At 39.4% G+C, this 13,203-nt stretch overlaps 1 protein-coding gene across 14 annotated transcripts in view; it reads right to left on the minus strand.

Annotated features, from left to right (window-relative positions):
* The window catches only part of CACNA1B (calcium voltage-gated channel subunit alpha1 B), a 253,949-nt gene that overhangs the window by 93,481 nt on the left and 147,265 nt on the right, over positions 1-13,203 (minus strand). The gene's annotated exons all lie outside the window — the stretch shown is intronic.

Raw genomic sequence — 13,203 nt, forward strand, 5'->3', positions numbered from 1 at the left:
CTTTTCTCTTTTTAAAAAGCCCACCAAAAAGCCTGAAAGCAATAAAAACCCAGAAGCAATGACCACAGACGACTGTCTCTAAATACTCTATCTCATCAAAGTAGCCACGGCGTCTCCAGTCAGGTTCTACAGAAGCACACCGTGAGGTGGGACGGGCTTCCAGACGGGAAGACAAAAGCAAGACAGGGAGGTGAAAAAGCCGAGCAAGGGTGCGCTTCAGACCAAGTCCTGCAAAGGTGGCTTAGGTTCCCACAGGGACACTCTGGGCTCTCATCTGAACCAGAAGGTTGTACTGACTGAAGCCAGAGAGCTGGCTCTCCTGCACCTGCACTTTCCCTTCACTGGCTAAGTGCCACCTTGGGGGATGCAAACTCCCATGCACTTCCCGTGGTTCCTGTAGTCTAAGGGAAGTCTCTGAAGAGGAGCTGAAGAGGAAGCCCCTGGAGGCAAAGGCCACCAGAGTACGGGGGCGGGGGGGTGGAATCCACAGGAATCACGGCAGTGTCCAGCGTGTGCTGCTTCTTGGAGAAATGAGCAATTCCAGATCAGGGACAGGAAGTGTGCATAACGATCCTGGAACATGCTGTCATAGACGAAAACCAGACAACTGTCAAACTCTACTCCAGGCCTGTGAGAAGGGCAGAACGATCAACTTGAAAGGGTGAACATTGGCCAAGATAGGACAATTTAAGCACCAAAAGTAATAGTGATTGCAAAGAACTGAAATACGTCAAACACGTTAAAATTCAAAATTTTACAAGAATAATTTTCTTCTAGCTCTCACTGGTCCTATTTGTTAATAGGGCATTGATTCATTATTTTGAAAACTTATAAATAAAGGGACAGAATGAACCAAGTACCTTGTTTAATACACATACAAACTGAATTTCAGGGTAACCAAGCAGTTGATGAGGTAAGATCTTTCTTACAGAAAAAGTCAAAATAACAAACACAGAAAGAATCATGAAATTATAAATTCACCATTTTGCGACCCTCACTGAACTCACAGATCTGGGTAACAATCATCGATGTCACTAGAACCATTTAGGGAAAGACCAGTGGAGAACTTCACAATGGCAGATCAGGCTGAACCCACTGCTCCATGTTAGTATCACCCAGAGAGACATCAGACACGACAGAGCTCCTGATACCATGCGGCAGGAAGTGTACACCACCACCTGGAAGCCTTCCAAAAGAAGGGAACTGGATTTTTTCTCTCTTTTTTTTTTTGTTTGTTTGTTTTTTTTGAGACAGAGTTTCGCTCTGTTGCCCAGGCTGGAGTGAAATGGCGCGATCTCAGCTCACTGCAACCTCCGCCTCTCGTGTTCAAGTGATTCTCCTGGCTCAGCCTCCTGAATAGCTGGGATTACAGGCGCTTGCCACCACACCTGGCTAATTTTTGTATTTTTAGTAGAGATGGGGTTTCACCATGTTTGCCAGGTTGGTCTCGAATGCCTGACCTCAGGTGATCCTCCCACCTTGGCCTCCCAAAGTGCTGGGATTACAGATGTGAGCCACTGAGCCCGGCCTGGATTCTTTCACAACGGTCTCTAGACATCCTTTGGTTGTCACAACTAGTGGGCGCTCCTGGCATCGAGAGGGTAGAGGCCAGGGATGCTGCTAGGCATCCTAAAATGCAGAGGCCACAGTACACAATAGAGCTTCAACAGCTCCAAGGCTGAGAAGCCCTGTTCCGGATCTAATTACCAGGTAACAGAATACACTGAGGACAGAGGACTGTACCAAACAACACCATGATGCAAACAACCAAACTGAGAAATTCTACAGGACAAACCATATGTTCTCCCCAACAAATAAATAGCATGAATAAGCAGAGGAAAACTCTTTTAAAGTAAAAGAGACTTAGACAGATTAAGCAAACCCAAATGAGTAAAGCTCATTTGAATCCTGACTCAAACCAACCGTAAAAAGTTATTTTTGAAATAACTAGTAAAATTTGAACTTGGAATAGGTGTTAGATAATATTAAGGAATTATTGTCAACATTGCTAAGTGTAAGAATGCTCTACAGCTATGATAAATCCTTAATTGTCAGACATGCTTATTGGCGTATTACACCTAAAATGATACACAAGAAAGCAAGAAGAAGCGTAAGTGAAACAATATTGGCAAAATGTGGGTGGAGACGGAGCACAGGAGTTCACCGTATTTTCTCCACTTTCCCGTATGTTTCAATTTTCCACAATAAAATGGATTTTATTTAAGCAGCCCCAGAGAGAAGACAGTCATACATAGGAAAAAAAATTTAGACGAATGACTGGCTTCTCAACAGAAACAACAGAAGGCAGAAGACAGTGGAGCAGTCTCAATATGTTGAAATAAAGATAACAAATGAGAATTTTCTACGATGTAAAATCACGTCTCACAAACAATGGCAAAATAAAGACTGTTCAGGCAAGCCAAGAGAATTTACCACCATCAAACCTCACTAAAAGAAATTAGGGGAAGGCCGGGAGCGGTGGCTCACGCCTGTAATCCCAACACTTTGGGAGGCTGAGGCGGGCGGATCACGAGGTCAGGAGATCGAGACCATCTTGGCTAACACAGTGAAACGCCATCTCTACTAAAAATATAAAAAATAAGCCAGGCGTGGTGGCGGGCGCCTGTAGTCCCAGCTACTCGGGAGGCTGAGGCAGGAGAATGGCGTGAACTCAGGAGGCGGAGGTTGCAGTGAGCCAAGATTGCGCCACTGCACTCCAGCCTGGGCGACAGAGCGAGACTCCGTTTCAAAAACAAAAAAAAAAATTAGGAAAGCTGTTCTTCAGGCAGAAGGGGCGGGGGGGAAAGAAACCCAATGGATGATCCGAAATATAAGGAGTGATGAAATATGAAAAGGAATAACAGAATCAACTGCAAAACATAGGAAAAGAGAACAAGATAGAGAAATCTCTGTCAATTAGAAATTTAAAATCCTACTTATTTTAAAAACTCATGAATCAAACAAGAATTTTTAATCACACTTGGAAAAAATATTTGAAACAAAAAATTTAAACTTTCAATATATAACTAAAATAACTCTCAGAGAGAAACTTAGAGTTTTAAACACATTAGCAAAGTAGAAAAGCTCAATGTCATGAGCTGAGTATCCAACTAATAAATTGGAGAAAGAATATTACAGTACACATACACAAAGTAGAAAAAAGGAAATAATAAATAAGAACAGAAACTGGTGAAACAGAAAACAAAAATACAATAGAGAAGATCAAGAAAGACAAAGACTGGGGCATTGATAAACCATTTAAGTGGACAAAACTTCAGGGAAAAAAGGGTTTATCAAGGGAAGGAGGGAAGGAGGGAGGGAGGGAAGGCCATCAGAAATATAAAAGTGGCCGCAACTACCAATCCATCAGAAACTTAAAAAATAATAAGAAACTAGTTTCTACAGATACTGGCAGTCATCTTTTTCTTTTCTTTCTTTCTTTTTTTTTTTGAGACAGTCTCGCTGTTGCCCAGGCTGAAGTGCAGTGGCACGATCACAGCTCACGGCTCACTGCAGTCTCCACCTCCTGGGTTCAAGAGATTCTCTTGCCTAAGCCTCCCAAGTCGCTAGGATTACAGGCACCCATCACCACACCCAGCTAATTTTTGTACTTTTAGTAGAGATGGGGGTTTCACCATGTTGGCCAGGCTGGTCTCGAACTTCCGACCTCAAGTGATCCACCAGCCTTGGCCTCCCAAAGTGCTGGGACTACAGGCATGAGCCACTGTGCCCGGCCAGCGGTCATCTTTTTCTTGAGATGCTATAAGATAATGAAATGCCTACATGATGAGACGAACTGAGGTGAATGACACAGGCATTGTGATGCAGGTGGAAAATTCCAGAAGTAATTCATAAGTTTTAAGTTGCTAGCTGTTCTAAGTACCATGATGAAACCCCACACAGTTCTGCTCTGTCCCACCTGGACTGCATTAGTCACTTAGCAGCCATCTGGGTTATGAGGTTGGCTGCCATGGTATTGCAGTAATTATGTTCAAGTAACCCTTATTTTACTTAATAATGGCCCCAAAGTGTGAGAGTAGTTATGTAATAAATATTTTCAGACCACAGTGGACCTCAGATAACAGAAAGTGGGGAAAGTAAAGCCATGGATAAGGGGGGACTACAAGATCCTTACACATCATATATAAGGCAAATATAAGATTCTAACAGGTAGAAGGAAGAAGGAAAATATTGGCTAGGGACCTTGGGACCTGAGGAATGACACAACAATAAGTTTCTTATTTGAGTTTTCTTTTATGCCTCATATATATCCTAGATTTGGTACTAGTCAACCCAACAACCCAGAAATGCCAATAGGCACAGATTTTTTAAAGGCTCAATAAACCCAGCTCTCCCTAGTGAAAGGACTAGGAAAGGGGCAGCCTACCGAGATATAAAACTTATAGACAATAATCACTAAACAATAGCCAAACTACACACACAAGCCAAAAAAAAAACTACGACCCAACCTCCACTTATACCAGCAGAAACTGGGTGGGGAGCCTAGACTTCCACCCTCACCACCATCCCAAAGCCCCTGCTAGGGTGGTCTGAGAGAGAGCCAAGTGGGAACAGGGACTTTCATCCCTATCTAGTGGTAACAAGACCCCCAATACACACAATGCCAGTAGAGATCACACGGGGAGCCTAGACGTCACGTCTCACCCAGCAGGAATGAGACAACCTCTTCCTCTTACTCAATGGAGCAAGCTCTAGTGGAAAGTCAGGACTTCTACTGCTACCTGGAGGTGATAAGGTCTATCTCCATTGTGTCAAGGCCAGCCAGATGGGGAACAGTAACAAGATACTCCTATCTCTCCCAGTCAGGCCGGTATGAATGGAAGCCTAGTGGGGAGCTAAAACTCCCAGCCCAGCCTAGCAGTAATGAGTAATCCTTCTCCCCTAGAATGTCAGTGGAACTCAAGTGAAGAATCCATACTTCTATTCCCATCTGTCAATAATGGGGCAACTCTCTACAACCCCTGTAATATGGTTTGGTGTGTCCCCACCCAAATCTCACCTCAAATTGTAATCCCTATAATCCCCACGTGTCAAGGGAGAGACCAGATGGAGGTAATTGGATCATGGGGGTGGTTTCCCCTATGCTGTTCTCGTGATAGTGAGTCTCACGAGATAGGATGGTTTTATTAAGTGTCTTGCGCTCACTCTGTTCTGCCACCCTGTGAAGAAGGTGCCTGCTTCTCCTTTGCCTACCGCCATGATTTTAAGTTTCCTGAGGCCTCCTCAGCAATGTGAAGCTATGAGTCAATTAAACCTCTTTCCTTTATAAATTACCTGGTCTCAGGTATTTCTTCATAGCAGTGTGAGAAAGGACTAATATGCCCCACTACTTGCTGGCGTGGCATCACAGTAGACAAGCTAAAACTGAAGATGTAAATAAGACTTAGGGCTCATAACACAATACCATTGAGAGTCTAGGTTTCAACCAAAATTCACTTATCACACCAAGAACCAGGAAATCTCAACTTGAATGAGAAAACACAATCAACAGACACCAAGATGATACAGATGTTAGAATTATCTGACAAAGATTTTAAAAACACCCATTATAAAAATGCTCAACAGATAATTTAAAACACACTTAAAACAAATGAAAAATATAAAATTATCAGCAAAGAAATAAAGTATCAGGAAAGAAACAGAAGACATAACGAACCACATGGAAACTTCAGAACTGAAAAATACAGTGACTGAAATTAGAAAATCAATAGATGGGCTCCACAGCAGAATGGAAGGCACAGAGGAAAGAGTCAGTGAACTGGAAGATAGAATAATAGAAATGATCCAATCTGAGCAACAGAGAGAAAGTAGACTTAAAAAAGTGAACAGAGCTCAGGGGCCTTTGGGACTATAACAAAAGATCTAACATTCATGTCATCAGAGTCCTGGAAAGAAAAGAAAAAGAGGCAGAACTAAAGAAGTATTTAAAGACATAAAGGATGAAAAATTTCCAAATTTGGCAAAAGATATAAACCTACAAATTCAAGAAATTGAGCAAATCCCAAACAAGATAAACTTAAAGGAACTCACATCAAAGCACACTGTAATCAAACTTCTGAAATATAAAGACAAGGAAAAAAATCTTGAAAGCAGCAAGAGATAAACAACATCTTACCTATAGGAAGAAAACAATTCGAATGACAGTGGATTTCTCATCAGAAACCATGGAGGTCAGAAGGAAGAGGCACACGTTTTTTTCAAGTGCTGAAAAAAAAAGAACTGTCAACCCAAAATTCTATACCCACTGAAAATACCCTTCAGGAATGAAGGGAAAATCAAGACATTCTCAGATGAAGGAAAACTAAGAGAATTTGTCACCCGCAGACCTACCACAAAAGAATGCCTAAGGAAGTTCCTCTAAACAGAAAGTAAATTATGAAAGAAGAAATATTGGAATATCAGGAAGGAAGAAAGAATAACAGGAGTAAAAATACAGGTAAATACAACACACTTTTCCTCTCCTCTTGAGTTTTCTAAATTATGTTTGACAGTTGAAGCAAAAATTATAACATACTCTGATGTGGTTCTAAAAGTACATAGAAGAGCTATTTAAGACAATTACATTATAAATGGAAGAGGAAAAAGTGATATAAAGATAGGTAAAGCTTCTATATTTCACATGAACTGGTAAAATGACTACATGAAGAAACTGGAGTAAGTTATGTATATATAATGTAATACACAGGGCAACCACTAAAAAAACCTATACGAGGTCTTAAAAAACCTATAGAAGAGATATACTCAAAAATACTACAGATAAAAGGAATTCTAAAGTACATTCAAGTAACCCACAGGAAGGGAGGAAAAGGAAACCAGAGAAATGAAAAAAAGAAAGAAAAAAACAGAAAATAAGAAATAAAATAACAGACTTAAGCCCTAATATATCAATAATTATGCTAAGTGTAAACAATCTAAATATGCAAAATAAAAGACAGAATTGACAGAGTGGATTGAAAACATGAATACTATCTACAAGAAATTTACTTCAAATATAACTATATAGTTAGGTTGAAAGCAAAAGGTTGAAAAAATATATACCATGCACATATTAATCAAAAGAAGGCAGGACTGAACATATCTACATAAGATAAAGTAGACTGCAGAGCAAAGAAGATTACCAGGTACAGAGAAGGACATTACAGAACAATTAAAGGGCCAGTCCACCAAAAAGACATAGAAATCCTAAACGTGTATGTGCCCAAAAACAGAACTGCAAACACATGATGCAAAAACTTACAGTACTGAAAGGAGCAAAGATAAATCCACATTTACAGTTGGAGACTGAACATCCTTTTCTCAACAATTGACATATCTAGACAGAAAATCCAAATGTAGACAAAGATACTCAATAACATCATCAACCAACAGGATCTAAACAATGCTTAAGGAATGCACATCAACAACACAGAATGCATGTTCCCTTCAAAGGCTCACAGAACATACATCAAGATATCCCACATCCTGGGCCACAAACCTTAACAAACTTAAAAGAACTGAAATAATACAGAATATGTTCTCTGACCATAAAGTAATCAAACTAGAAGTCAATAACAGAAAAATAGGCAAATCTCCAAATGTTTGAAACTAAACAACACACTTCTAAACAGTCCATGCGTCTTCTCAAAGGAAATTTTTTAAACGGGACGGAAAAAATATACAATATGAAAACCTGTGGAATGCAGCTGCCAAGAGGGAAACTTACAGAGCTAAATGTTTGCAGCAGAAAAGAAGGAAAGACTCAAATCAACAATCTAAGCTCCTACCCCAAGAAACTAGAAAAGAAGAGCAAAAGAAGCCCAAAGCAAACAGAAAGAAGGAAATAATAAACAGCAGAAATCAAAAGAAATTGAAAACAGAAAAATAATAGGGAAAATCAATGTAACAATAATTTGGTTCATTGAAAACATCAATAAAATTATACAAACTCCTCGTAAGACTCACAAAGAAAAAAGAGAGAAGACAGCAAATTACCAATATAAGAAATGAGACAGAAGTTACCACTACAGATTATGCAGACATTAAAGGGATAATAAGGAAACATCACAAACAACTGTATACACTTAAATAAAAGGGACTAATTCCTCAGAAAGCACAAACTACTACAACTCATCCAATATGAAATAGATAACACTGTATCTATTAAGGAAATTATATTTGTAATTTAAAAATTCCAAAAAAGAAATGCTTCATTGGCAAAATTTCCCAAACATTTAAAGGAGAATTAATATCAGTTCAACATAATCTCCTCTAGAAAATAGAAGAGGGACAATCCATTCAATTCAAAACATTTTATGAATCCAATATTACTCTGATACCAAAACCAGACAGAGACAGCACAAAAAATAAAACTACAGAGCAACATCCCTCATGAATACAGACGCAAAACTCCTTAACAAAATATTAGCAAATAGAATTCAGCAACATAGAGAAATAATTATACACCAGTAGGGTTATTCATAATGATAAAGGCCAGTTTAATATTTGAAAATAAATCAATATAAAATACCATATTAACAGAAAAAACACACACGATAATATCAATTGATGCAGAAAATCATTTGACAATATTCATCCACTCACCACAAAAATTCTTTAAAAAAAAAAGCAATGAATGGGAACTTTCTCAACTTGATAAAAAACATCTACCAAAAAACAAAACAAAACAAAAAACAACCAAACAAACCCAAAAACCTTACAGCTAATATCATACTAAATGATGAAAGACAAAATCCTCCCTCCAGGAAAGATGTCAGTTCTTGCCACAGCTATTCAAAATAGTACTGGAAGTCACAGACAGTGCAATAAGGGAAGACAGGGAAATAAAAGGCATGTATGTCAGAAAGGAAAAAACTAAAACTGTTCATTTGCAGATGTCTTATACTCTCTGGAAAATCCCAAAGAATCTACAAACACACACCTAGCACAAATATAAGCCAAAATTACACAGTTTCTTTTAAAATTTGATGAAAATGGGCTGGGCACAGTGGCTCACGCCTGTAATCCCAACACTTCGGGAGGCTGAGAAAGGCAGATCACTTGAGGTCAGGAGTTCGAAACCAGCCTGGCCAACATGGTGAAACCCCATCTCTACTAAAAATACAAAAAAATTAGCCATGTGTGGTGGTGCGTGCCTGTAATCCCAGCTACTCAGGAATCACTTTGAACGAGAATCACTTTGAACCCGGGAGATGGTGGTTGCAGTGAGCCGAGATGGCACCACCGCACTCCAGCCTGGGCGACAGAGCGAGACCCTGTCTGAAAAAAAAAAAAAAAAAAAAAGGAAAAGAAAAACACAAAAAACACAGGATCAGAAATGACAAGGAGGAAAAACACTGAAACAGAGGGAAATTTTTAAAACTTTAAGCCACTCTTAAGGCTATGTAAGTAAGTGGGAAAACCTAGATCAAATGGATAATTTCTAAGGAAAATATAATTTACCAAACTCATCTCAAGAGGCAACAATGTTTAAGCAGACCAACATCCATACAAAAAAAGAGGTATGACAAAGGAACTGTCCTACAAAAAGAGACCAGACATCAACAATTTCACAAGATAATTCTATCAAATATTTAAAGACCACATAATTCCTATACTACATGAGCTACCCTTGAGCACAAGAAGACATTCTAATTATTTTTATGAACCAATAATGGGAATATCCTACAGAATATATCCTTGGATAGTATTTCCCAATAGAGCACTGCCAAGTTTTATAATGCCCATGCTTCTGGAAAACATATATATATATCTTTCATTACAGTGTTGTTGGCTTTTCTGGCTGATATTTATGTTAAAAAAATGTATACATGCCCAAAAGTCAATATAATGTTTTTAACAAAATAATGTGGGGAACAACTCTCAGGCAGGATTCCAAATTCAGTTGGTTGTGTGAAGAAACCTGAAAGAGCTAATCCTTCAAGATGGATCCCAAGTGGCTAACTGAGCCTACATTTAAGTCAGAGAGAAGCAGCCATATGCTGAATAGAGGTCCCAGAAAACCCACACCTTTTTAACTCTGGGAACTTTTAGAGCTCACCTGAACCAACCAATCAGAGTTCACTTGCCTCAGCCAATCAGAGCTCAGCTATATGGACCAATCAGAACTCAGCGGTGTCAACCAATCAGACCAAGCAAGTCTGAATCCTTCATTTGCATAAAGGGACTTGATTAAGAACCTGGGCAGGAAATGTCAAAACTTCTCTTTCTCCTCTGGAATGCGCCTTCATTTTACAAGGAAGGCTGCATCTTCCTGGTTTGCAAACTATTCACTAGAATAAAGCCTGTTTCCTCCAAACTCCTTTTCAGAGAACTTTTGTTCACAGTAAGTTATGGGAATCGTATGGATGTTTTTGAAAAGTACAAGTTTCAATAAAGGAGGTATCTAAAGCAATTGCTTATTACTAGCTATTTTAACTGGTAATCAGGAAACAATATGTGAAGCATTTTATGTTCTATTATGATTGTTTATTAGTTTTCATTGTTTATCTGTGCTTTATATTTTACAAAATCGGTTAGGAATTTTTAGCGGACACATAACACATTATAATGTTTTACCATTTAAAATAATGGGGCCAGGCACGGTGGCTCACGCCTGTAATCCCAGCACTTCGGGAGGCCAAGGCGGGTGGATCACTTGAGGTCAGGAGTTTGAGATCAGCCTGGCCAACACGGCGAAACCCTATCTCTACTAAAAATACAAAAATTAGCCAGGTGGGGTGGTGGGCGCCTGTAATCCCAGCTACTCTAGAGGCTGAGGAAGGAGAATTGCTTGAACCTGGGAGGCAGAGCCGAGACCGTGCCACTGCACTCCAGCCAGGGTGACAGAGCAAGACTCAGTCTCAAAAAAAAAAAAAAAAAAAAGGTTGGGGGGAAGTGGAAATGAGACCCTCTTTTAGAACATTTGATTTTCAGGAATGGAGCTGTGAAGTTAAGCAATAGATAACTCTATGTCATTGATATTTAAACCTTATGATCCTCAAATGTGACAAAAGAAAGCTACAGAACACATCTCGCTTAAAAATATCAATCCAAAAATCCTACAAAAAATGTTAAACAGAATCCAATGGCATATTACAAAATAAATATAATAACCACTTGGATTTATTCTAAGATTGCAAAGATATTTCATATCAAAAAATTCATTACTATAAATCCCCATATCTAAGGAGAAAAAAATATATGATCTCTATGGATGCTGAAAAGGTCTTCAAGAAAATTCAACATCTATTCCAGATAAAAACACTTACTGAAGTAGGAACTAATGGATACCACAACATAATTTTACACACACACAAACAGACACACACACACGTCCCTCAGGCCCCAAACCAAAATTTTATTTAGTGTAGGCGGAAACGAGGTAATGCCCAGTAATTCCATTGTTATCTGATAGTGAAATCAGACAAAAAAATAATAATGAGTGGTGTAAGACTTAGAAAGAGTTAGAAGTATATTTGCAGAAGTTTTGATAATATATCTCGGAAAAAAAGGGGGAATCAGTGAAACTAATAAACAATTTGAGGATTCAGAAAAGTAGCAGGATACATAATCAACATATAAAAACTAATAGCCTAGATTTCTGTTTCTAGTAGAAGTAATACTAGGGACCAGACAATCAGTTGTTTTTAACAATCGAAAACACCAGACATTAAGAGAATGAAAAACCAAGCCACAAAATGGGAGAAAATGCTTGCAAAAACACATATCTGATGAAAGACTTGTATCCAAAATATACAAAGAACTCCTAAAACTCAACAACTAGAAAACAAACAACCAGAATAAAAAGTGGGTAAAAGATTTGAATAGGAACCTCATCAAAGAAAATTATACACATGGCAAATAAGCATATTAAAAGATGCTCAACGTCATATGTCATTAGGAAATTGCAAAATAAACAAGATATCATTACACGCTTAATTAGAATAGCTCAAATCCAAAACACTGACAACACTGAATATTGGCAAGGATGTGGAGCAACAGGAACTCTCATTCATTGCTGGTGGGAATGCAAAATGGTACAGTCCCTTTGGAAGATAGTTTGTCAGTTTCTTATAAAGATAAACAGTCTTACCATATAATCCAATAAGCATGCTATTAAGTATTTACCCAAATGAGTTGAAAACTTATGTCCACACAAAAACCTGAACATGAATGTTTAAAGCAGTTTTATTCATAATTGCCAAAAATTGGAAGCAACAAGATGTCCTTCAATAGGTGAATAAATAAACTGTGGTATGCCCAAAAGACAGAATATTAATCCAACGCTTAAAACAAATGAGCTGTCAAGCCACGAAAAGACACAAAGGAAACTTAAGTGCATATTGCTAATGGAAAGAAGCCAATCTGAAAAGGCTGCATACTGTATGATTCCAACCCTATGACAGTCTAGAAAAGGCAAAACTATAGGGACAGTGAAAAGATCAGTGGTTGCCAGCAGGGGTGTGGGGAAGAGCATAGGGAGCCTGGGGAGGAGTCACATCTGGATTCCTGCAGATAAAAGCCAGGTAGGGACCCTAGGCTCATCCTCAAGCTGATCCACAGAGAATCAGGTGAGGGAGCTGGGCAGGCAGACTCACTTGTGCCCATGGGAAGTGAACAAGAAAATGAACCAAGGGCAACTTTCCTCCAAGGAAGCAAAGGAAAAGGGGAGGCTGAGCAGTTAGAGGCTGTGTCTTCCACGGTTATACCTAGAATTGTGCGCCAGTCCACAGGCCCCAGGTGAGAGCACCTGAGCAAGAGAGAATGTCATGCACATGTGTGTGTCTGGAGATCTGTCTGCAAACATGGGCACGCACACGTCTGTGTGTGCGGATGCATCTGCAAACACGGGCATGCACACGTCTGTGCGTGGAGATCTGTCTGCAAACACGGGCACGCACACGTCTGTGTGTGGGGATGCATCTGCAAACATGGGCATGCATGTGGTGGCACCTGATTGAGTCCGTCTGGTCTGCTTAAGACCTAAATGCTTCTGCTGGCATTCATGTGAGTCCTGTTTCTATGGCCTCTCTTCTACCCCTTTTTTCTCTGTACTTAAGAAAGGAGGGCTCCTCCTTGATGCCCATGAAATGCCCATGCACCTTCCCCACCACGTAAGGGGCCTGTATTTGTAACCAGCAGATCTCTCCCTATTAGACAGGTTTCAAGACAGGAATGACATCTTGGTCCCCTGTGCCCTCAGGA

Source organism: Pan paniscus, chromosome 11 (genome assembly GCF_029289425.2).
Source record: "Pan paniscus chromosome 11, NHGRI_mPanPan1-v2.0_pri, whole genome shotgun sequence".
In the NCBI taxonomy this organism is placed as follows: Eukaryota; Metazoa; Chordata; class Mammalia; order Primates; family Hominidae; genus Pan; species Pan paniscus.